The sequence below is a fragment of the Microtus oregoni genome, unplaced genomic scaffold (assembly GCF_018167655.1).
Source record: "Microtus oregoni isolate MIOR12 unplaced genomic scaffold, Mior012 000006F_ref0000085, whole genome shotgun sequence".
Lineage (NCBI taxonomy): Eukaryota > Metazoa > Chordata > Mammalia > Rodentia > Cricetidae > Microtus > Microtus oregoni.
The window spans coordinates 7,415,541-7,437,966 of record NW_024543065.1 but is presented as its reverse complement, the minus strand read 5'-3'; the positions used below and the strand labels follow the sequence as shown (position 1 = coordinate 7,437,966).

General features: G+C 40.2%; 1 protein-coding gene across 21 annotated transcripts in view; it reads right to left on the bottom strand.

The window, feature by feature from the left end:
* Epb41l2 (erythrocyte membrane protein band 4.1 like 2) overlaps window positions 1–22,426 on the bottom strand; it is a 173,190-nt gene that overhangs the window by 86,325 nt on the left and 64,439 nt on the right. Inside the window, exon 2 of one of the 21 annotated variants that reach the window (XM_041654327.1) lies at window positions 13,486–13,584. The exons of the other annotated variants lie outside the window; for them this stretch is intronic. The gene's annotated coding sequence lies outside the window, so the exon portion shown is untranslated. The remainder of the gene's footprint in view (window positions 1–13,485; window positions 13,585–22,426) is intronic. 21 annotated transcript variants of the gene reach the window in all.

Here is a 22,426-nt window from a genome sequence, read left to right as displayed (position 1 = left end):
GGAAAACTAAAGTACAATGAACTGCTTTAAGGCAGATTCACATACCACACAAGGGACCCCTTTAAAACACATTATGTATTCAATATAGTAGAATGCTGTTTAGTTTAACAAGAAAGCCCCAATACAAGCTTTCACATGGACACAGCCTGAAATTAGGTGGTTCTAAAGGTCAAAAACTTGAACTAAGATTGTGATAAGATTCTTGTTTCAACAGCCCAACCTGACTAAGATGTACAAGCTATCTGGGAGATATGCTTCTTTACTAAGGCCAAAGCAATCATGGAGGAGATAAGAACTGAATCTTATGGGAAAGACAGAAGACCTTCTGAACATGGAAAAAGAGAAAACAAATCTCAGAACTTAATGGGGGAGTGGGGAAGGTTACCCATGGAAACATGACAATATTCAGGAAAGGAGGAGCTAGTAAAGGCATATAACTTGATTTGAAATTTGCTGGGTTGACAGATTTGTGGAAATGTCTAGCTAGCCAATAGAGAAAACAGGCTTTGAAAGACAGTTCCAAAAATTCAGACAAGATATGCACTAGAGATGCTATCTGGAAGCTATGGTCACATGGATGGATAGCTATAAGCAAGAATAATAATAATATTAGCTTGGAAACCAGTTTTGTTCAATATTATAGAATGCCACGAAGAACCCTTACTACCACCTCACCCAAGGAAAAGACAGGGAAAAGCCATGTCAGCCAGAAGAAACATACAGTAAAATGGCAAGATAAAGGACAGTAATATGTCTGTAAGCAGAACTACAAAGGAGGGAAGAGTTAACTACCAGACACACATGATTTCCTATTCTTACGTATTTACAATTCAAAATGCCTACCAACAAGAACACAACTGGACCTATACTGCACAGGAAACCTTTTTTCCTTTATCATGTCTTTTTTCACAAACCCATTTAAGAATATTATGGACATTAGTTATGTATAACACAAAGCTGATTTCTAGTATATATTTTCTAATTACATTCTGAGATCTCAATAACTCTCTAGGTAAAGTTAAAGGAAAAACTCCCCACAGTTGTATAAGCCAACCGAAATAAATCGGCTCTCTAATTACTCTGGCTGTGAGAAACAATCAACTGAAGCTGGGTTTTAGCCAAAATATTCAAAAAAGCAGTGAAACATAAAACTAAAGTTGCCACTGTTAGGTTAAACAAATTAATTAATAGCTGTTCATATTTTAATCATGGAAGAGACCACTATATCAGGTGATATGCAAAAGTTCACTATGTCAGGTGGCATGCAATTTCTGTTCTACAAAACATCCATGAATTACCTGGTAAATCATAAAACTCCTGGTCTACTCCTAGAAAAGATTCATGCCAGTTTGTGGAAAGAATTACGGAACACATTATGGAGCATATCCTACAACTCACCATAAATACCTCTGCCCCACCCAAACATATTATCATATAATATTTGAAAGTCATTACTTGGCCATATGATCACAAGCTATAGACAGAAGCTGAAGACAAACTGCTAATAAGGAAATAAATAACGAGCACAGAAGAACCAAGCACAGGGTGAGCCTCACAAACTATATCAGTGACCACGGTATTTACAACGCCGGAGCTGACAGTGTCACTCAGACTGACAGAGACAATAAAAATAATTAATAAATAGTGAATAGTCAACCATAAAGGTAGGCGTAGTTCTATGTAAATAACCATATTCTTAAAATAGCTCCAAGAGCTTGAACCTAAGACCACCTCCTTTATTTGTAAGATGGTTTCTTAAACAAATCACTACCATCAAGAGAAGACAACTACAACACATGCATTCGCCATAATTACCACGCTCGTAACTCTTAGTATCTCAGACCTGGATAGGCCCTTACTGCACCACCCAGAAACATGGAAACTTAGTGCTGTGTGCTGTGGTTCCAAAAATTCAGGGTTCCATTTCCCACTAAAATGGGAAGCCCACAGAGGCTGGGCTCTTACCTTCATTTACAGCACAAGCACCCAGACTTGTCGTCAAATGGTTGTAAACACTATTCAGTATTTTCTGGGTATTGTTAAATTATCTAGTTTAATATACTTATTTTATCAGCAAGGGAAAAGATTTAGCAAGCCAGATTTGCCTAAGGTAGCAAGCTAAATGGGCAAAGCCAGAACCAAAACTAATGTTTCTCAAACTATAGCAATGCTCATTAATCTTTAATTAGAATTGCCCAACTCCATCATTAAAAAAATACTAAGTAAAAAAATGTTTCTGCTAATCAACAACCAAAAACAAACAAAACAACCACCACGGTGAAAAACCGCCTATCAGATGAGCATATGGTTCTGACACAATTATGCTGGCATTCTACAATTAGGGCTGAGAAAAGTGCTTGTCATTTTGACAGCTTCAGGAGAAAAAAAAACGCATCACTGAATAAGCAATCAAGCAGAAAACCATCAACAGAGGATCAGTAATGTTCAGCAGAATGTTATATTAAAGAAAACCACTCTTTATATCCTTGTGGGTTTTTTTTTAAAAAGGAGATAAATGCCAAGCAGCTTAAGCCACCTTCTATCCATTCTGCTGTTTAAAACACAGCCTCTTAAGTAAATAATATGCAAAAAAGATAGGCACACAACTCTACACACCCTGGAAGAACTTCAAGTAAAGGGCCTGTGATAAGAGGAGATCCCGGTGTTTCTTTACAACCTTAAGGTCTGGGCTGTTGCCCATCTGGTTCATCCAACCCTTAAGCAAGAAACTGGATGGAAACTGCCAGCTGACTGGCTCCCTTCCTGTGTTGAGATCACAAGCAAGCTTGCTCCCCGAGCAGAACATAAAGAGTTACTTAAGGAGTCAAGATTAACAAAAGGGAAAGTATACATTTTAAACTTCAAAACTTGTGGTAAGAGAATAAAAACTTTTTCCTTCAACTCTGAAAAACACAGAAACAAAACTGTTCTACAAATAATCATGAACTTAAAAATATACCGACAATGTGTGGACAATTCTAACTCAGCTGTTTTCTATCTAGAACTAACAAAATTAGAGTTTATTTGCCATGCTTGTGACAGGGTAAGAGGTAAGTAAAAGACTTGCCCACAATCAAAGGGAAGGTTCTTTTAATATCCACTATCTTCCATGAAAGCATCAAATGTGAGAAAACAAAATTCAGGAATGAGTTCAGCAGCTACCTAATTCTACTGGGGAATTTGAGTGTGATGCTTCTCAAATACATATAAAATATTTTAGAGGAAATTAGATGGGAGGAAAGGGGAAGGGAGAGATAAAGAGCCTGAAGAGGAAGGAGTAATAAAAACAAGCAGACAAAATGGATGTATACAGTTCAGTGATAGAGAGCATGGGTGGGGAGGAGGGAGTCTTTGTAGGTTTGTGTCCCTTAAGGATGAGATGGTCTAGAAATGCTATGCTCTCTATTAACTAAATGCAAACACATTTCAAAGAAATATATGGTAAGTGTATGACAATGTATTCAGTAAAGATAAGCAACTAATTTTTTAAAATAATCAGTGCTGCCCACCCTACCAGCCACATACCAGACCACACTTGTTTATTTTTAAAGGGCAATTTAAAAACTCATGGCATACTATTTCTAATGCTGTAAACTCACATTTGCTTGAAATTAAGCCCACACATGGAAAAGATATGAACCTACAAAGAAGCCCTTTGTTAGTTCCAGGATAGGCAAGATCACATTTCATTCAGAGAATATATTTCTTTTGATTTTTCTCTTTTTAAACAAAATCCTCTTTTTGTTCAGTTTTTCTCCCCTTACTCATAAATGCTCAGAGTCACTTCCAGGATGGGTCCAATGTAGGTTCTGTTGGTCTAGAACAATCCTGAAGTTTCCCTTTCTTTGTTAAAGAAGACATTCATCAGTTGATAAGTTTCCAGCAAAAGATTTTTTTCCCTCTACAAGGATACTTGGCTTTCCTGCCTCTGGATACTATAGAAATGTTATAATCATCTTGAATCCACCGAAGAGGGAAGCCTAAAGACTATTTGGCACAGGATACAGAACATGGACACAGTTATAGGAAAGAGGACCATCCCCGATCAGGCCAGACCCAGTCGGGCCCCATTTTCTGTAATATAAATAACATGCTCTCTTAGGGCTCAAATGATTGCCAAGGGCATTCAAACAGCTTCTGAAGTCTAAAGAAAACAAAGAAATGAAGACTTAATAAACAGAAAAGGGCCAGTTTGGGAGATGGAGACAGGAAGACTGGGAAGGTGTTCGAGGGCATCTTTGGCTCTCCGTGAGCTCAAGGCAAGCCTGGACTACATAAGAACGTCTCTAAAATACAATAAGGAAAAGAAAAAAGAAACAGAACACATATAGACTTCATCATCATCATCATCCGGTAAGTTTTATGACTAAAAGCCATGATGGTAAAATGCTAGGAGTTTTTCTGTGTTTGATTAATTTTAGCATAATAGTAGTGAAATATAGCATTCATTGTGGAACAACTCTAAATATAAATAAAAAATTGTTTTATAGTTCCTTTACATGTTGCAGGGGGAAATATGAATTAAGGCATAATCTTTTGTTACTTAGCTGAAATGAAAAAGAAGGTCACTTGCATTCCTGGATAAAGAAATGCACCCAAAGGCCAGACAGGTGTGAGTCTAAGATCTCAGGAGTCAGGAAGTTAAGGCGAGAAGCCAGTTAAACTTACATCTGGGTTAAAGAATAAAACCTTTGGGCTGGAGAGACGATCAGCAGTTAAGAGCCTTGCCTGCTCTTCCAAAGGTCCTGAGTTCAATTCCCAGCAACCACATGGTGGCTCACAACCATCTGTAATGAGGTCTGGTGCCCTCTTCCGGCCCGCAGACATATACTCAGACAGAATACTTATAAATAAATAAATATAAAAAAAGAATAAAACTATTCAAAAAGATAAGGGATATACATACAACTACAACTTTAGAATGGAGAAACTCCATCTTAATCACATGATCACTAATCAAGGCTATTGATACAGAAGCACTTGCATACAGCTATTACTGAAGAGTATCTGGTACAGACATCATAGAAGTCAGTTTGTCAATAGCTACAGCATGGGGCCAAATACGGTGGCATGAGCCTTTGACCCCGGCACTTGAGACATAGATACAATCATGTCTTTGTGAGTTTCAGACCAGCCTGGTCTACAAAGTGAGTTCTAAGGCAGCCAGAGCTACACAGTGAGATACTATTTTAAAAAACAGAAAGCTGTTATAATCCCAAATACATATTTTAAACTAACAGTCTCACTTCTAGTAAAGAATCCTGCTGACATATATGCACATGTATGAAATAATTACATGCAAGATGATTCAACTAATGAAAAAAACACATACAGTTATGAAAACTGTTAATAAAAAACCCACGTTACATATTATATGCTAACTAATAGGTTGAAAGCATGGTTTTTGGAAGAAAAGTTTATGTGCACATGTAAACCAGGGGAAAACTGGGGTAATGGGAACAGCAGCGCCATATTGTCCTGTCACACAGCTCCAGCCACAATGAGCAGTATGAGCTCAGAAACCTCCCAGGGTACTTACTCCAATTCAGAATTAAGTTGAATACTACATATGCTCAAAGTAACTGAGTTTTGCTAATCTATCTCAGATATTCCACAAAGCAACCTCATGCCACACAGACCGCTTACCTAGTCTAAGCTTAAAACTTCATGTTTAGGATAGCAGTAGCTTTAAAGAAGTATTTCCATGGGCCTTCAAGAATGTTCAGTCGGTAAAAAACCCTGCCCCAAGCCTGCAATATGAGTTTGGTCCTAGGACTCACATGCTCAGAGAGAGAAATAACTCTAACCTCCACTCATGCACCCTGGCACTGTGTGTGTGTCTGTGTATGCACACAAGCATGTGTGACACACACACTTAAATAAATGCAATAAAAAATAAAAACGTCTTTTGAGTTGTGTATTTAAAAGGAGAGAAAGCTGAGAAGGCTGGAGCTCCTGAGAAAGCCTTGCATGGTCCTTTTCCACCGTCCCAACCTCAGTGCAGAGCTGAAACAACATCCTGTACTCTGGTAAAGTGCAGGGAAGCCACAGAAGATTGCTGCTATTATCTGCTGAAGAAAGGAAAATGTAGCCCTTAACAGTTCTCTCAAAGGTGAGAACATTTTTAAAGGGAAGATAAAATGGAAAGAAAGGTACGAGTGGAAGATGGCCACATATAAATACTCCCAATCGCTTTCAGCAGCTTCCTCTTCGTTTACAGGGAGAAGCAACAAACTGGCATGATATGTCATGTGCTTCCTGTCCACACCTCCTCCCTGGCCCACATCTGCTGTGATGCTACCATAAAGAGGGACATTTTTCTTAGATGAGTAAAACTTCATGTTCCCAGTGCAACGTCATACATCCGGTGGCTTCTCAATAATACTTTTATGTTGTTCCTGGTATCTAGGGAGCATTTATTAGATCATCGCCATATAACGCTCCGTCAAAAAGAAAAATATACCAACTGTTTCTCAGAGTGACACCAAAAGCAGGCTCAAGCAGAACAGAGCTAAACCATCATCTCTCTTGATCCTAACAGATAACATGAAATTTATTTTTTCTGAGCTCATACATAGGAGGCTCACCCAACCCTAACAGGCATACCTACTTGTAATGAGTGGTAACCAACAACCAGTTACCTATTTCTGTGTAAATAAACTCTTAAGTCCTGTGGCTACAAAATAACAACAGTATTTCCAGAGGCTCTTCCCAAATAAGCCGAAGACAAATCCACCAAGGTTAACTGCATGGGATAAACACATAGGCTGCAGACGCTGCATTTTAATGGGTCATAAGACAAAAGCTTGTCAGAGTCAATCAATGTCCCAGACTGTGACAAGTCCACCAAGCTGGGGCCTGCTTTCAAATCCTCTTCTCTGTAAGCTCGGGAATGCTGCAGCATAAACACACATGCACTCTGCCCCCGAATACCCTCATTACACAGGGTAGTCCCGCTAGTGTTAACCAGAGTCACAGAGATCATCGCAGTCACTGTGATTTTGTTAACGAGCAACAAAACCAGCTTTGCTTTTTCTCCTTCATTTTTAAAGAAAGATTACTAGATGAGTAAACTGTATAAAGAAAATCCATGAGAAGTTTTTAATTCCATATGAATGTTAGAATCTAAGCAACAGAATAAATTTTCACACTTCCTCAATATGACAAGATTAGATATTTAGAAATGAAAGATAGAGCACATTATGAAAACAGCATACAGCTCTTGACAACTGCATACAAAGGACTCTGTAGATGCTAAAACAGCTGGAATTCACATCTCTCAGAGCTACAGAACAACGTCCTTTTAATCAGATGCATTAGTGTGAAAACAAATTCTATAAATCACTACATTGAGATTTTCACCTTTGAATGTGATAAAAATATACAACATTGGTTTCACAGTGCATTAGCAAATAATTTAGTTTCAGGGGCTGGAGAGATGGCTCAGTGGTTAAGAGCACTGGCTGCTGCTCTTCCAAAGGACCTGAGTTCAATTCTCAGCAACCATATGGCAGCTCATAACTGCCTGTAACTCCAGTTTCAGGGGATCTGACATCTTCACACAGACATACACAAATACAAACGCACATGAAATAAAAATGAATAAATTATTTTTTTAAAAAAATTTACTTTAATATGGTTTCTCACACTGGAGGTGCGAAAGTCAACGGTAAGGCAGTGAGACGAGTGTATAAAATAAACTAGCTCCATTGTTCTTAGAGGCCATATCTGAAAAGGCTATTTGTACTACAGATAACCTACACAAATTCAACATTTGCCTAAAAAATGCAAATAACTAGTCTGAAGCAAAATTTTTGCCACTAAAATACATACACACATGCCATGTAGTAGTCCCACACATGTAAATACACATATTCACACATTTTTTTAATAGAGCTTACAGCAAATACAACACAACATTCCTTACCCAAAGAGTATATACACCAGATTCCATCTACTCGGTACACTAGCAAACTCCACATTTCAGCCCCCCTTGACTCTCAATCGCATTCTCAACAACAAACCTCTTTCACAAGCAGAAACAAACAAGCATGTACCATAAAACCCAACAGCGCCGACAGAACTCCCCCTGGATGTACATACGCAGGCAACATCTAGGCACATTCAGCCAGCTGTCTCCTGTTTCCTGTCATGGGGAGACTGTGGGAAGCCGATGGAAATCCAGCTCCAAAAGCTTAATGAGCAAACCAGGCCCCACCCAAGCTGGACCCTGCTGGAGAAGGACATGCTCAGTAGAAAAGTCCAGCTTGCTTCCAAGTCACTTCATTCCTCAGCTAGAAAATCCATGTGAGCCAAAAAAGAGCTTCCTGCTGCCTATTCTATGCAGCAACTACATAAAGGCTGTTTTGGTGACAAGGCTCCAATTCTGCAATTTCAATTTTGATGATTCAACCATTATTAAGAATTCCTTTTTCACTTAGTTGGATTTTTTAGTGTGTGTGTGTGTGTGTGTGTGTGTGTGTGTTCTCTGACAAGTCAGAAAACATTTTCTGGAAGTCAGTTCTCTTCATTCACTATGTGGTTCTGGAGATCAAACTTGGCTGATCAGGCTTGGCAACAGGCATCTTTACCCTGAGTCATAGGCCCTACCAGTTCTTACAGTAATAATTTTTGTTCCCCTCAAGAGCCAAAGACTCTAACAGCAGGCATGAGAAGCTCTCTTTTGAGCTGAATTAGGGTTGTCCAAGAAATTCCCAAAATATTATAGGTTACTGCCTTTGGTTGGCCCCCAAAAGTGAAAAGTAAATCTATATTAATAAAGACACCATGCACTTGAGACACACATTCCAGAGGACTTAAGACTGGATATAGGAAGGTCTCAAAGGGTTGGAAAGAATGTTTTCCAGGGCTGGAGAGATGGCTCAGTGGTTAAGAGCATCGTCTGCTTTTCCAAAGGTCCTGAGTTCAATTCCCAGAAACCACATGGTGGCTCACAACCATCTATAATGATGTCTGGTGCCCTCTTCTGGCCTCCAGGCATACACGCAGACAAAATATTGTATACATAATAAATAAATTTAAAAAAAAAGAATGTTTTCCAACGATAAGAGAAATACTTTAGGTATTTCAATAAACATAATGTCACCTGTACCAAATGGTCAGAAAAGGATGAGGTTTTCCTCCATGAAGATTTACTGAAGGTAAGTTTCTGTAATAGGTCCAAAAAGGATGCTCTGTCAAATTATGCAAATACGAAACTTTAAAACTCTATAATAACGAAAGCAGGCTATTCTCACAGAGTTCTCACTGCACCACAGAAGAGCGATTTGGCGAGATTTTCAATAGAACCCATTTTACTTATTCAAAGTACCATCCTTTATTCATATTAAGTTTGTGCCATTTTAAATTATAAACCTATTTTAAACATTCTTTACATTTGTTTACTTTGTAAATTAGACACATGCACAAGTGTGGACACCATGGGAAATGTGTGAAGGTCAGAGGACAACTTATAGAAATCAGTGTGCTCTCTCTACCAAATGAGTCCCTCATGCTGAACTCAGATCTTCAGACTTGCCAAAATGCACCTGCCCCACTGAGCAGCTCACAGGCCCTTTTCTGTGGGATACAGAAATCTGGAGCCACTGAACTATAGCAGCAGTGCCAGTGAACTACACTTTAGCAGACAGGTATCCAAGCTCGAGCTCAGACACCTCCTACCATGCCTATGTGTATTGTTTTTCTTGACCCATATCCTATCTGTAAAGCCAGAAAAGTGCTCCCCTAAAATTCTGTGCTTTGTATGTGGAGGTGGAGGGTTTAGGAGATGAAAACTTTATAATGAGGCTGGTAAGGGGAGGTTCTGATGATAAAAATGAATGCCCCTATTAGAAACCAACACCAGACAGCTTACATCACAACTACCTAACTAAATCCAAGAAAAGGCCTTACTGGAAATGATACTGGCAACTCCAATTTGGACTTCTAACCCCCAGAACTGTGTGAAAACAAATTTCTGTTGTTTCAGCAACCCAGTCTGCGGTTTTATTATGGCAGCCTGACTCCTCATAGCCACCACTCAGCTCTTGCTGGCTTCAAAACTAAAGACCCCACATATCAGACGCATGAATCTCGTTGTCTGAAGGGACTGAGAGACCTGAGTAGCACAACAACTTTTGTGGTATTAAATGTTAAATACATTCCTTCACTCATACATGTAGTAAGGCTGTAGGGCTAACATTTACACTTCAGTCTGCTTCAAAACAGTCAATTTTCTATCTCTATTATCTCTATTTTACTACCCTTACTCTCCAGATTAGTAAACGAAACCCAGAAGTGAAATAACTTTGGAACCTTACCCAATAGGTTATCAGCAGAGAAGTCTACAAATATGTCCAGCTGCATTATTCCTTGTTTTTGAAAAGATTTTTAACAATTCAAAGAACATAAGCTGAAACACAGCTTGTATTTTGTTAACAGGGACTTGTATGTTACATGCATCTTGGGAAAGATATTTTTAAACTTTATTTTTATGTTATATCATCATTATCATAAAACAAAAATAGGAAAGTTTATTCTTAAAATGTAGTCTGTATAGTCAAAAAAGTTAGAGTGGAAAAAACTTTCATTTATTAATGTACGAGAGTTTGGGCAGATTTTAATCTTAAAACCCAGAGTAACATGACTTTTTTGTCTCTGACCACAAAAAAAAAAAGGAAAAAAAAGGAGGGGAGGGGAGGGGAAGGAAGAGGAGACGGAGGGGGAGAGAAGGAAGTAAGGAAAGATATATGATGTAGATGTAGAGGAAGGTACTGTGGTACTGCGGTCCTGAGGGTCCAGCAGGACTGCTGTGAATCTGAGACCAGCCAGAGCTTGTAGCAAGACTGTCTCGAAAAAAAAGGACAGCAGGTGACTCAATATCCTGACAGTGGCAGTCAGCTGATGGCTCCAAACCATGAAGAACACAAACTCCGGGCAAAACCAGTTCTCAGTGCCACAGAAGAGACAGAGGGGCGGCCAAGTTCTTTAGCTGTCACATCTCTACTTTGTCAGCCTTCCTCCAAGAAGCGATCATCACCTGCCAAACCAGGAGGAATTCGGACAACACAATTTTCTAGCAGAGCCCTAAAACCACAAGGAAAGTTCTCAGAAATAAGCCTCTTTCTCTCTCTTTTCTAATACAATTGATTACACTGGGAACCAACATTCCCATCTACCAATCATCATACAAGACTGTACACGCATCACCACCCCTGTGGAGAACTCTTTCCTAACTCTTCAAATAGATGTTCATTTTCTAAAACCCTGCATGTCTTACAATAACTGCTATTGGGACATCCACCCAGGATAAACAGAAGGTAGACACAAGGAAGGAAGAGGACCAGTGCTCCACAAGTACCTGGGCTCCAAATACAAGTTGTCTTTGTACCACACACCATCATTTCATTTCTTTCAGGCTCTAAATGCAGAATAATCTGCAGATGAGTCATCTGCAAAATTTCTTCCTTAACCAGACGCCTTGGTAATATCATACTCACATGTTCAACTATGTTTCTTAAAATGCAGCATTTCACAGATCTGTAGGACTCTAGGATATGACTTAAATCATTTCTAAAAGGTGTGATAGTTTGGATAATTGGCCCACATAATCTCATATGGAGTGGCACTATTAGGAGATGGGATCTTCTTGGAGGAAGTGTGTCACTATGAAGGCAGGTTTTGAGAACTCCTAAGCTCAAGCTATGCCCACTGTGATCAGACTCCTTCTGCTGCCTGCAGATGAGATGGAGAACTTTCAGCTCCACTTCCAGTACCATGTCTGCCTGCATGCCGCCATGCCCCACCAGCGATGATAATGAACTAAATCTCTGAAGCTCTAAGTCGCCCCATTAATTAAATATTTCCTTTATAAGAGCTGCCATGCTCAAGGAGTCACTTTACAGCAATAGACACAAAAGATATGGGGACAAAGAAAGAGCAAGTGTAGAAAAAGTGCAGGGAAAGAAGAAATCAATAAAGGGGCTGAGGAAGAAAGCTTTCTGAACCTGCATAGGGAGTTACATTCAGTTCTCAAGCACTAACACACACACACACACACACACACACACACACACACAAAATAAAATGATGGTGGTTCAGAAAGTATTCTGACCAAACTATTAACACATACTATTTTAAAAATCAACTGTAGCCGGGTGGTAGCTTTAAGCCCAGCACTGAGGAGACAGAGTCAGGTTGAACTCTGGTCTTACAAAGTGAGTTCCAGGACAGTCAGAGCTGCTACACTGAGAAATCCTAACTTAAAAAACAAGACAAGACAACAACACCAACCAAAATGAAAACCTGTAAGAAAGCAAAGCATGAGAGCATACACAACTGGACTAATGTAGTAATCCAGCAGAGGGGTCTGCTTTCCATTCCACCTTGTGACTAAAAGAACAACTGTCAATGATCTTAATCTACTTTGTTGAAGGCAATATGAGAAGAATCTAGAAGAGGACAACACCTCAGCTATAGAATGAAGGTGATAATGAGCTGAGAGCGGAGGCTGGTGAAAGCAGAAGCAGCAGACTTAGGTAAACCTATTAGTTGCTGTAAATCTCCTGGGGAATGGTGGCTTTCTGCTTGTTTTGGCTTTGAAATCTGGCCCTTTTGAAAGTTCAATGTGACACCTAGGGAAGCTCCACTCAGCTTTGCCCAGTGGAAGAAGTTCTCCAAACCAACCATGCCTAAGAAGCACTGCTGCATTCTTCCTTGGTGTCAGACAATGGTCGTACACAGGGAACTCAGAGTACAGTAGAGAGGACAGAGACACATAAACATTAGGGTCACAAGTGATAACAGATGCAAGAAAGGCACAGGAAAGATGCAGCAGAAGTGGCCAACTCCCTTGGGAAGTCAAGAAAAGAGTTACAAGCTTACAATGTCAAGACAAAGCTCACTCTTCACAAATTCTGCAGCAAACAGGTACTACTGTTGGGCAGTAACAATGTCCATGCTGAACTATGGATGAACAAACAAAATAAAACTAAACTACCTATCACTAAGACAACCACAAAGGGCCACTATATAACACGGTGTGATGCAGCAAAATGGGAGTTCTAGAGAATCAAAGTGAAAGCAACAATTGGTCTCAGTGTTCATGGACCTCACCATGGCCTTTAATAGACAGGGAATCTGAACTCCTCCTACTAGTGTAATAATTGTCTGGATTACACAGCAAATCAACAGCAGATCTAACCAAGCTAGGTATTAGACCCTGATTCATACTCCCAGTTCCCAGCCCTACAGCATGCCATACCAGGCTGAAGAAGGAAAAGGGAGACACAATTAAGGAAAGAGAATGGAAATGAGTCTTTTCACTGTCACATAATGCCAAAAGCAAAAGCAGAACCCAACTCCGATATAAGAATTACAAATCTAAAGCACTTCCCATCCTGCCCCAACTGCTGAACATAAGCATCCCACTGCTAAAACATTCTCTACTCAGGCTGAAGAGATGGCTGAGTGGTTAAGAGCACTTACCACTCTTGCAGAGGACTGGGGTTCCATTCCCAGGGCCTCCAAGGCAGCTCACAGTTGTTAACTCCAGTTCCAGCGGACCCAGCAGCCTTTTCTGGTGCACTGATACACATGCAGGCAAAACACTCAGCATAAATACATATTTTAATTATCTACTCTTTCAACCTGAAAGAACATTAAGCTTATACTCAAACAATTTAATATTCTCATGCTGTCATTTACCTAAGTCTATAAAATGAAAGTATCAGCTGTAGTGTAATGTTTTACTCCTTTGGCTTTTGGAGGACCCACCACCCAGCTCCCAAATAAATCACACACAGAGGCTCTTAGTCTTAAGTTACGAATGCCTGGTCTTAGTTTGCCTGTTTCTTGCCTACTGTTCTTAAATTATCCCATCTACCATTTTCCTTCTCTTACTTCTGTGTATCTTACTTTCGGTTGGGTGGACCCTGATGTCCTCCTCCCTTGTTCTCTCACTGATCCTTCTTCCTCTGTTCTCCTATTTATAGGCTCTGTCTGCCAGCCCTGCCTATCCTTGCTCCTACCTTGCTATTGGCCATTCAGTTCTTTATTAGGACTGCAAGGTAGAGAATCACAGCCTCACAGAGTTAAACAAATGCAGTATAAATAAAAGCAACACACCTTAAAATAACATTCCCCAACAATCAGCCACTAAAACCTCTAACAGGATTGGGGATGGGATCAAAAGAAAATTATAATGATAGCTGCCAGTAAAGTACAAACACTAAAGGAATGCAGAATACTACTAAACAAGAGATTTGAATGATCAGAATCTCCAGCTAGCCTTTGTTTCCTCTAAACGTTTGAATGCATCCTACATTAACTTCATTTTTAAAGAAAAACTATTAAAATACAATAATCTCCCTACCAATCTGATTTATCTACTCTTTTCTCAATATGCAAAATGAAAACTATTTCTCCAACCTAACACACCTCTTGAAATCTCTCTTCAATCTTTTCTCAAGCAGCAATTAAAATAGCCACCACTAGGAGCTAGAAAGAAGACTGAGTCAGTAAGAATCTGCCTTGCAAGCTGGAGGACCCAAGTTTGGACCCACAGTTGTGTAGTGCATCTTTAAGCCTAGCAACGTGGGGAAGCACCAAAAGGAAGATGGGCAGCTCCTTGGAACTCACTGACAAACCTGCCTACCCAATCAATTCAGGTTCAGAGACAGTCCCTTTCCTAAAAAATAAGGTAGAGAGCAACAGAGAAAGACACTCAATGTCAACCTCTAGCCTCAACAGGCAAACACATGCACAGAAACCCATATGCACATGTTCACACAGTCACACAAAGCACATAAAATATTCCTTACAAATAAAAAACAAAAATAAATAATAGAGAGGTCATATAGTTCAATGGCTGACAGTGCTCCTAAGACTAAATTCAATGCCTGGGACTCACTTGGGGGAGAGGCGAGAGAATCAGCTCGGAAAAGTTGTTTTCAGAACTTCAAACTCATGTGTTCCCCTTACCACACACACACACACACACACACACACACACACACACACACAGTAAACAAGTTATAAAATAAAGAGCAAGTTATTCTTTTAAATTAGGATTTGATTTGGGAACGAGGTTGCAAGGGCAGGGGCAGATGCAAGGAGACAAGGAGGTGAGTGGGATTGGAATGCATGATATGAAATCAACAAAGAATCAATAAAAGTTTTTATTTTAATAAAACTGAGCACTGATTGCTTCTAATGAGGAAATATGAGGGTGCCTGTGTAAGGAGGCAACTAGTTAGTTCCCGGCTGCTTAGCCCCGAAATAACCACAGAAACTGTATTAATTAAATCGTTGCTGGGCCTATTAACTCTAGCTTCTTATTGGCTAACTCTTACATATTAATTTAACCCATTTCTATTAAACTGTGTATCGCCATGAGGCTGTGGCTTACTAGCTAAAGTTCTGGCATCTGTCTCCAGTGAGGCTCCATGGCTTCTCCCTGACTCCGCCTTCTTTCTCCCAGCATTCAGTTTAGTTTTCTCTGCCTACCTAAGTTCTGCCCTATCAACACACCAAGGCAGTTTCTTTATTCACCAATGGTATTCACAGCATAAAGAGGGGAATCCCACATCAGGGGCCAACATAATGGGCAGTGCCCTACCTTCCTTTAGTTCAGCACAGCCTATGGTACAAGCCCATGAGAGGCTCAGTCTGCCTCCCAGCACTTCTGTTGACCTTTGCTCCTGAAACCTTGCCTACCCCAATCACCACTTACTAGCAAACATCCTAACTGGGCACTGCAGTTCTACTCATGTGTTTCTGTCACTTCAGCACTCAGCCATAAATTGAGAAAGACAATCCTAACCACGAGTCCTAACACACTCAACCCAAATGCCTTTCTTTCTGTCCAACACAACACACAACTATGCACTGTCACACCTGCACACAGTTCATTACTTTTGCCTATGAGATCTTGATTTTAGTTTTGTATATTGAGGTTGGCTCAAATCAGTTCATTCCAGGAGGAATTACTCTACATAATTCTCTGCTGAAGGCTTCTAAGGCTACAGACCTTTATGAAAATGGCTGCCAGCAGTGTGAGCAGACGGTGCTTGAAAATGTACTGCATTAAGGAAAGAATAAGACCTATAATGGAGGCAGAAACAATCTAACAATAAGTGACTTATGAGGGAAGAATGATTCCCAAAGTGACCCTGAAAGATAAGAAGGAGCTTCGTGGCCAGATAAGTGGGTGTAAGTACATTCCAGACTGTGGGAACAGTAGGGAAGAGCACAGGACCATTAAAGATAAATGTGCTGTAGAGAATGGTGAGTACCTCATCTGCCTGGAACACAGGGTGGGGAGTAGAGAAGGGGAAAAGGAAGCAACAGCCAAACAATGCATGATCAGTATTGAACTCAGATGTTTTCACTCAATCCTGTAGGCAATGGAAAATAATATTAAGTTTGTGTTTCTGAAGACTACTTTGGCAGTCATTTGAGAACCAGTGATACAATAAGAGGAAACTGGATGAAATGATTCTCCAATGATCCAAGAGAATAAGACAGGGGCAACAAAAGTACAACAGCAAGGAACCTGAAAGCCATGGCATGAGAGATGACAAGAGGGGATCACCCAGGTGGGAGAGTGTCCAAACATGCACTGGGACCCACAAGGGTTAACGAGTGCTAGGAGACTGTGGTGAGGCAGAGAGAGGTAAGCCGGCCATGCACCCTCTGAAGGCTAGCAACAAAGAAAGGTAGGGAAACAGGAACTACAGAACACTTTCACTACTGGGGGAATTTTAAAGTACAAGAAGAAAAGGAAAACTTTTAAGTCTTAGAAATGGGAAACTATGTCTTCTAATCAATGTCTTCTAACCAATCACAATTCTCTCACAATGTATGCAAATAAACAGGAGGCTCAAAACCTCTTAAGTTAAACAATTTCCAATGAGAACACATTGTTTTTGTTCTGCTTTTGAAATTTTTAATGTTTGGAATTTCCTGTGTAATCGTCCATCTTCTGATATACAAGCTTGACTTGTGAATCAGTACTTACTAAGCTACAAAGAAGAACATAAGCAAATGACCGTCCATGGCCTTCTTATCTGCATAAAGACAGAGAACTGGAACTGAAACTGTGAAGTCTGAGGAAGGAGGATTTGTTTTCATCCTAGTGTGTGCCAGAGGGCTATTTTTTTTTTCACAAGACAGAAAAACTACAAGTGTAATTCCTATTCTTAAACTGTGAGGCCTGTGTCTAATAAAAGGTCAGTTCAAAAGACAAACCAATGAAGACCACCAGTACCACCAGCACCCCATAAGAACCCGAGAGGTTATAAAACAACACTCCTTTTATAGAGCTGAAGCCTGTTCGGGGTGGGCTTTAGGACACTCTGACAGTGCACACAAATACTATCTCTGGAACAGAACCAAACGGCACAGCTGCAAGACATCTTCCACTACCGTAGTAACCGACTCAATCGCAGCTCTGCCTTTTAGGAGAGAGTCTATAAAACCGAGAAGCAGAGCTATTTTCCCCTACAAACTGTTTAGTGGAGTTGTGCTCGCCTGATCTAAACTTTAGGGAAAAAAGAAACACACACTCTACATTTATTTTAACTTATAATGGAAAATGTGAAAACTTGAAGAAAATCCCCATCTGAATAAAAACTCAGCTTAAATACACTTGGAATTACAGCCCACCACCACTACCATCATGACAAACAGGAAATTTGAATCTATAGTGGCAAAACTTTTTCAAACTTCTAAGTAGTAATAATAATAACTAGATAATTTGTACTCATATTAAGAATATTTATTTTGAACTCATATTTATGATATGTGGGAGGAGGAGGAGGAGGAGGAGGAGGAGGAGGAGGAGGAGGAGAAGGAGGAGGAGGAGGAGGAGGAGGAGGAGGAGGAGGAGGAGGAGAAGGAGGAGGAGAAGAAGAAGAAGAAGAAGAAGAAGAAGAAGAAGAAGAAGAAGAAGAAGAAGAAGAAGAAGAAGAAGTCGTCTTACAGTCACTGTAGCAAGCCCAGGCTGGAGACAGCTCAGGCAGCCCAGTGGATGCCTCCTGAGACTTTCCCTCCCACCCAACAGCTCCTCTCCTGTTGGAATACTTCATCTGCAGACAACAGGAAAACCAGAAACTGCTTATCAGCAACCAACAATAAATGAAAACGTAAATCCAAAGAAATCAGCCTTCCCATATTTCACTGCACAAACTTCAAAACCTATGACTTAGGTACGCACCAGGTGCAGTTAACCATGAGCGTCAGCATCTCCCACTTCAGGGCTTCAAGGAAGTTAAAGATAGAGAACACAAAATTCTAACTTCTCTGACAATATTCATTCTGAACAACAACAAAAACCACAATAGAAGGAAATAAGCAATTATCAACAAATGATCTTGGAATGTTACCTGCAACTATCAAAACATTGAACTAAAGCCCGTGCCAAATACACATGCAAATTCTGGTTCCAAAGTCAAAAGATAAGTGAATCTGAGTCTCTGTTTCAGATACCCTTGCAAATCTGTGCTGGTGCTATTGTTTTAAAGTAAATAAAATATTTTTCTAATCATAGTAACCTGTCAACTTTGGAAGCAAAATCCTCAAAATGACAGGCATTCTCATTTCTATTCAAAATTTCTACAAAGCAAGTATTATAAAATTCAATTTATATTAAAATAAAAAAAGACTCAGAGAAACTAAATAATTCCTCTTAACAGCATAGAACACAAATCCCTCATCAGTCCTGGAACTCCACAAGTGGTGTTCCAGCTTCTAGTTCAGCATCCTGACAACTGTGTGCAGTGTAGAATCTTAGTCTAGTCCGTGTAAGGGCCCTTTAACACTGCACCGTGATCCTTGCATGGCTGCAGCAGACCTCAACTTCCAACAGTCTAAACCATACACAGACACATCCCTACCACTCACACTTGCACAGACTTTTCTACACAGACGGAGCAACTCAATTATTTCTACTCTAATAATTTTTCTCAAAAGCATTTTAAAATATATACAATAAATTAAAAAATATGGAGAAAAACCACCACTTGGATCTATCTTCCAGACACACACATACATAATACACTCTGGCATTTCATGTTAGAGCAATGACAATGAATTAGTGACACCAAAAGTTAAACAAAAGGTCTTCCCTGTACACATGTACAAGAGCTATAAAGTCACTTAAAGAATGCATGTCCACATACAAGGCATGGTGGCACATATTTTGAATCCCAACACTGAGGTCACAAAGGCACACAGGTCTCTGTGACTTCCAAGCAGTCTAGTCTACATAACACATTCCAGGCCAGCCAGGGCTACACAGTTAGACATTGGCTAAGGGGGTTGGGGGAGATAAGTATAATCCATGATATTGCTGAGATACAGTTTGTTATATGCAGTGAGTTTGTAAACAGTCCTTGTGCTACCTGCTCTATGCTTGACCAGCCTGAGCCACAGGCAGCCTGTTCAGGCACACATCACTGCAGCTGCTGTTGTTTGGCCTATGCTGGTCCACACCTGATCCTGTGCCACCATTTAAGAGAACCCTCCTAGCTCTGGTAGTGAATCCTGGATGCAGTGTTTTAAGCAAGATACAGCTCTCAAGCAGGTAGAAAGAGCAGGCACTACAGAACATTCTTACTCAGCACTACTGGGACCTACAGAGAAAGGCCTTCTATGGATAGCTTTATGGACTATTTGAGCTCTGGACCTGTGGTGGCCATCATCTGGGAAGGATACAGAATGTTCCACATCTCTACAGCCACAACAGGACACACTGACTCAACTGTGACAACCAGGGGTTGGGGATGAGGAAGACTTCAGTGTTTACATCATCCATGCTAGCTAGTCGAAGGGCCAGAAGAAGATCCAGCCATGGTTCTGAGGCAGAAAAGTGGTTAAAAGAGCAGCCAGTAGGAAGCACAGGAGCTGCCCCCCAGCCTAAGGGTTCGAACTGCAGTGTCCACCCAGGACAACTACCTCTGTCAACAAGAACACATCCTTCCTATCACCCAAACCACCTTTTCCCCCTACTCTAACCCAGGTGAGTTTAAGCCCCAGCTTTATGTCTTTTTGTATCCTAAGCCAGCACAAGATTGGATCATACCTTCTATACAAAAGTGGGATACTGTAAAAGATGACCCCCACCTGCCCCAGAGGAAAGGCATTAAAATCTTCTGCTTAGGAAGAACAAAAAGGTTTGTCTACAGACACTACAAACACAAATATAGCAAATATCCCCAGAGATTATGAGTTTCATTGTTCTATCCACTGTCTCCTGGGGTGAACTCACGGTCCAGATCACATATTTCAATGGATATAATCATCAGATTTTAAGAGTTTGGGGAGAAAAAGTATTGAAGATTCGAGCTGTGAATGGAAGAAATCTGAATGCAACTTTGAAAAAACAAAGATTAGATTGTCACAGTAGCATTTAAGAACTATGGGAACGGCCTCGCAAAGTGAAAAGCAAGTTGCACGAGATGTTCTGGGAGAACTGGGGAGTGAACGGTGGCAAGCAAAACGGACTTGAACAGTCACTAGATCTGAGTTACACACAAAGATAAGTTAGCAGTAACACTGTTTGCAAGGCCAGTTCAATAAAGGACAACCGATAAATAAATCATATTAATAGAAATGAAGGGAGGGAACATGCAGGATCATTTCAAGACAGGAAACAAACAAATACTTGAGAAGTTCAACACCTTGAGTCAGGTATGATGGCCCACATCTTTAATTCCAGCACTTGGGAAGCAAAGGCAGGTAGAAGATCTCTTTGAGTTTGAGACCAGCCTGGTCTATACAGTGTGTCCCAGGAAAAGAAAAGCCAGAGCTGGAGAGAGAGACCTTGCTGGAAAGAAAAAGAAAAAAGAAAACAGAAGAACAAGAAAGAGGAGAAGAGAAGGAGGAAGAGGAGAAAAGGGAAAGAAGAAAATCAAAGAGAAAGAAAGGGGTAGGAAGGGAGGGAGAACCTCCATCATAAACAGAGAACAAACAGGCACACAGAGACAGCTCAGCATAGGGAAAAACACCTGCCAGAGTCTACCCTTCCACAAGCACTCAACGGAAAGACAGAAAGCTTTTCTCTTAGTATCAGGAAAAAAGAGGCTTTGCCTTGCCACTTATACTCCACATTGTATCCAGAGTAATTAGGCAAAGGGAGGAGGGGATAATTATGCTTTTAAGAAAAGTAAAAATCACTCAATTAAAAATAAAAATATTAGGAAAGGAGTAAATTATCCCCATTGACAGACGCTATAATCTTATATTTTAGGAAAATTCTAAAGAACATTTTTAAGATGTTGAACCAGCCAGTTCAACAATGGTTAAAATACCGTATCAGTTGTATTTCTACACAATGAACAACTGTAGAGAGCTGCGTGGAGCCGCACCTGATGATGCTGGCTCCTGCCCTCCGCGATCCCGAAAGCGAGTGCTCTCTGTGATAATCAGCTCCTATTATTGGCTAAGGCCTGACTCATGCTATTATCACGCAATGATCGTCAGCTGCTTGCATATGCGTGGACCTATGGGCAGTGCCCACCTGGCAATCCGGGGTTGGCGGCCTGTGCCTTTTTAAGGGCTGGGAGAGGTTTGCCCGGGGAGAGAGAGAGAGAAAGAGAGAGATATCTTCGATTGTAAAAAGATCCTGAATAAAACTGCTTGCAAGAAGAGCTCTGGTGTTGCGTCTTCCTTGCTGGTTGAGGCAGGCGTGACAAACAACCAAAAATGAAAATGCTTCCACTCAGTTTCAAAAAGAATAAAACATAAAGGAATAAACTTAACTGATGAAGCAGAAGATTTATACACTAAAAAACTAGCAAACACTGAAAGAAGACATGTTAGCAGATTCTAAGACTCACCGGTGCTGAAACGGCAGTCGGTTCCCTCCACATCATCTACAGATAAAGTAATAGATCAAAAAGCAAGCTAGTTTTTGTCAACATGATAAGGTGATCCTGAACTTCATGTAAAATTGTAAGAGAATGCAAATAGCTAAACTAATATTGAAAAAACAGACAAAAGTGAGTCCCATTTTAAAATTATAACACTGTGTTAATCTAAGTATTAAACATTGGAATAAAAAGAAACATACAGAACAATGGAAGAGAACTAATAATCCAGAAGCAAGAATGACAAGTCTATTAATGAGGAACAAATTCTTTAAACAAATGGTAATAGGACAACTGGCTACAGTGTGGGAGGTCCTTCTGTTTTGCTTTTATTGGTTAATGAATAAAGCTGTTTTGGCCAATAGCTTAGCAGAATAGGGTAAGGTGAGAGTTCCAAGCAGATAGAGGAGGAGAGAGTAGGCAGAGTCAGGGAGAAGCCATGTAGACGCAGCAGAAGACACATGCGCTGGAACTCTGCCAGTAAAGTCACAGCCACGTGGCGATACACAGATTAATAAAAATGGGTTAATTTAAAATATAAAAGCTAGATAACAATATGT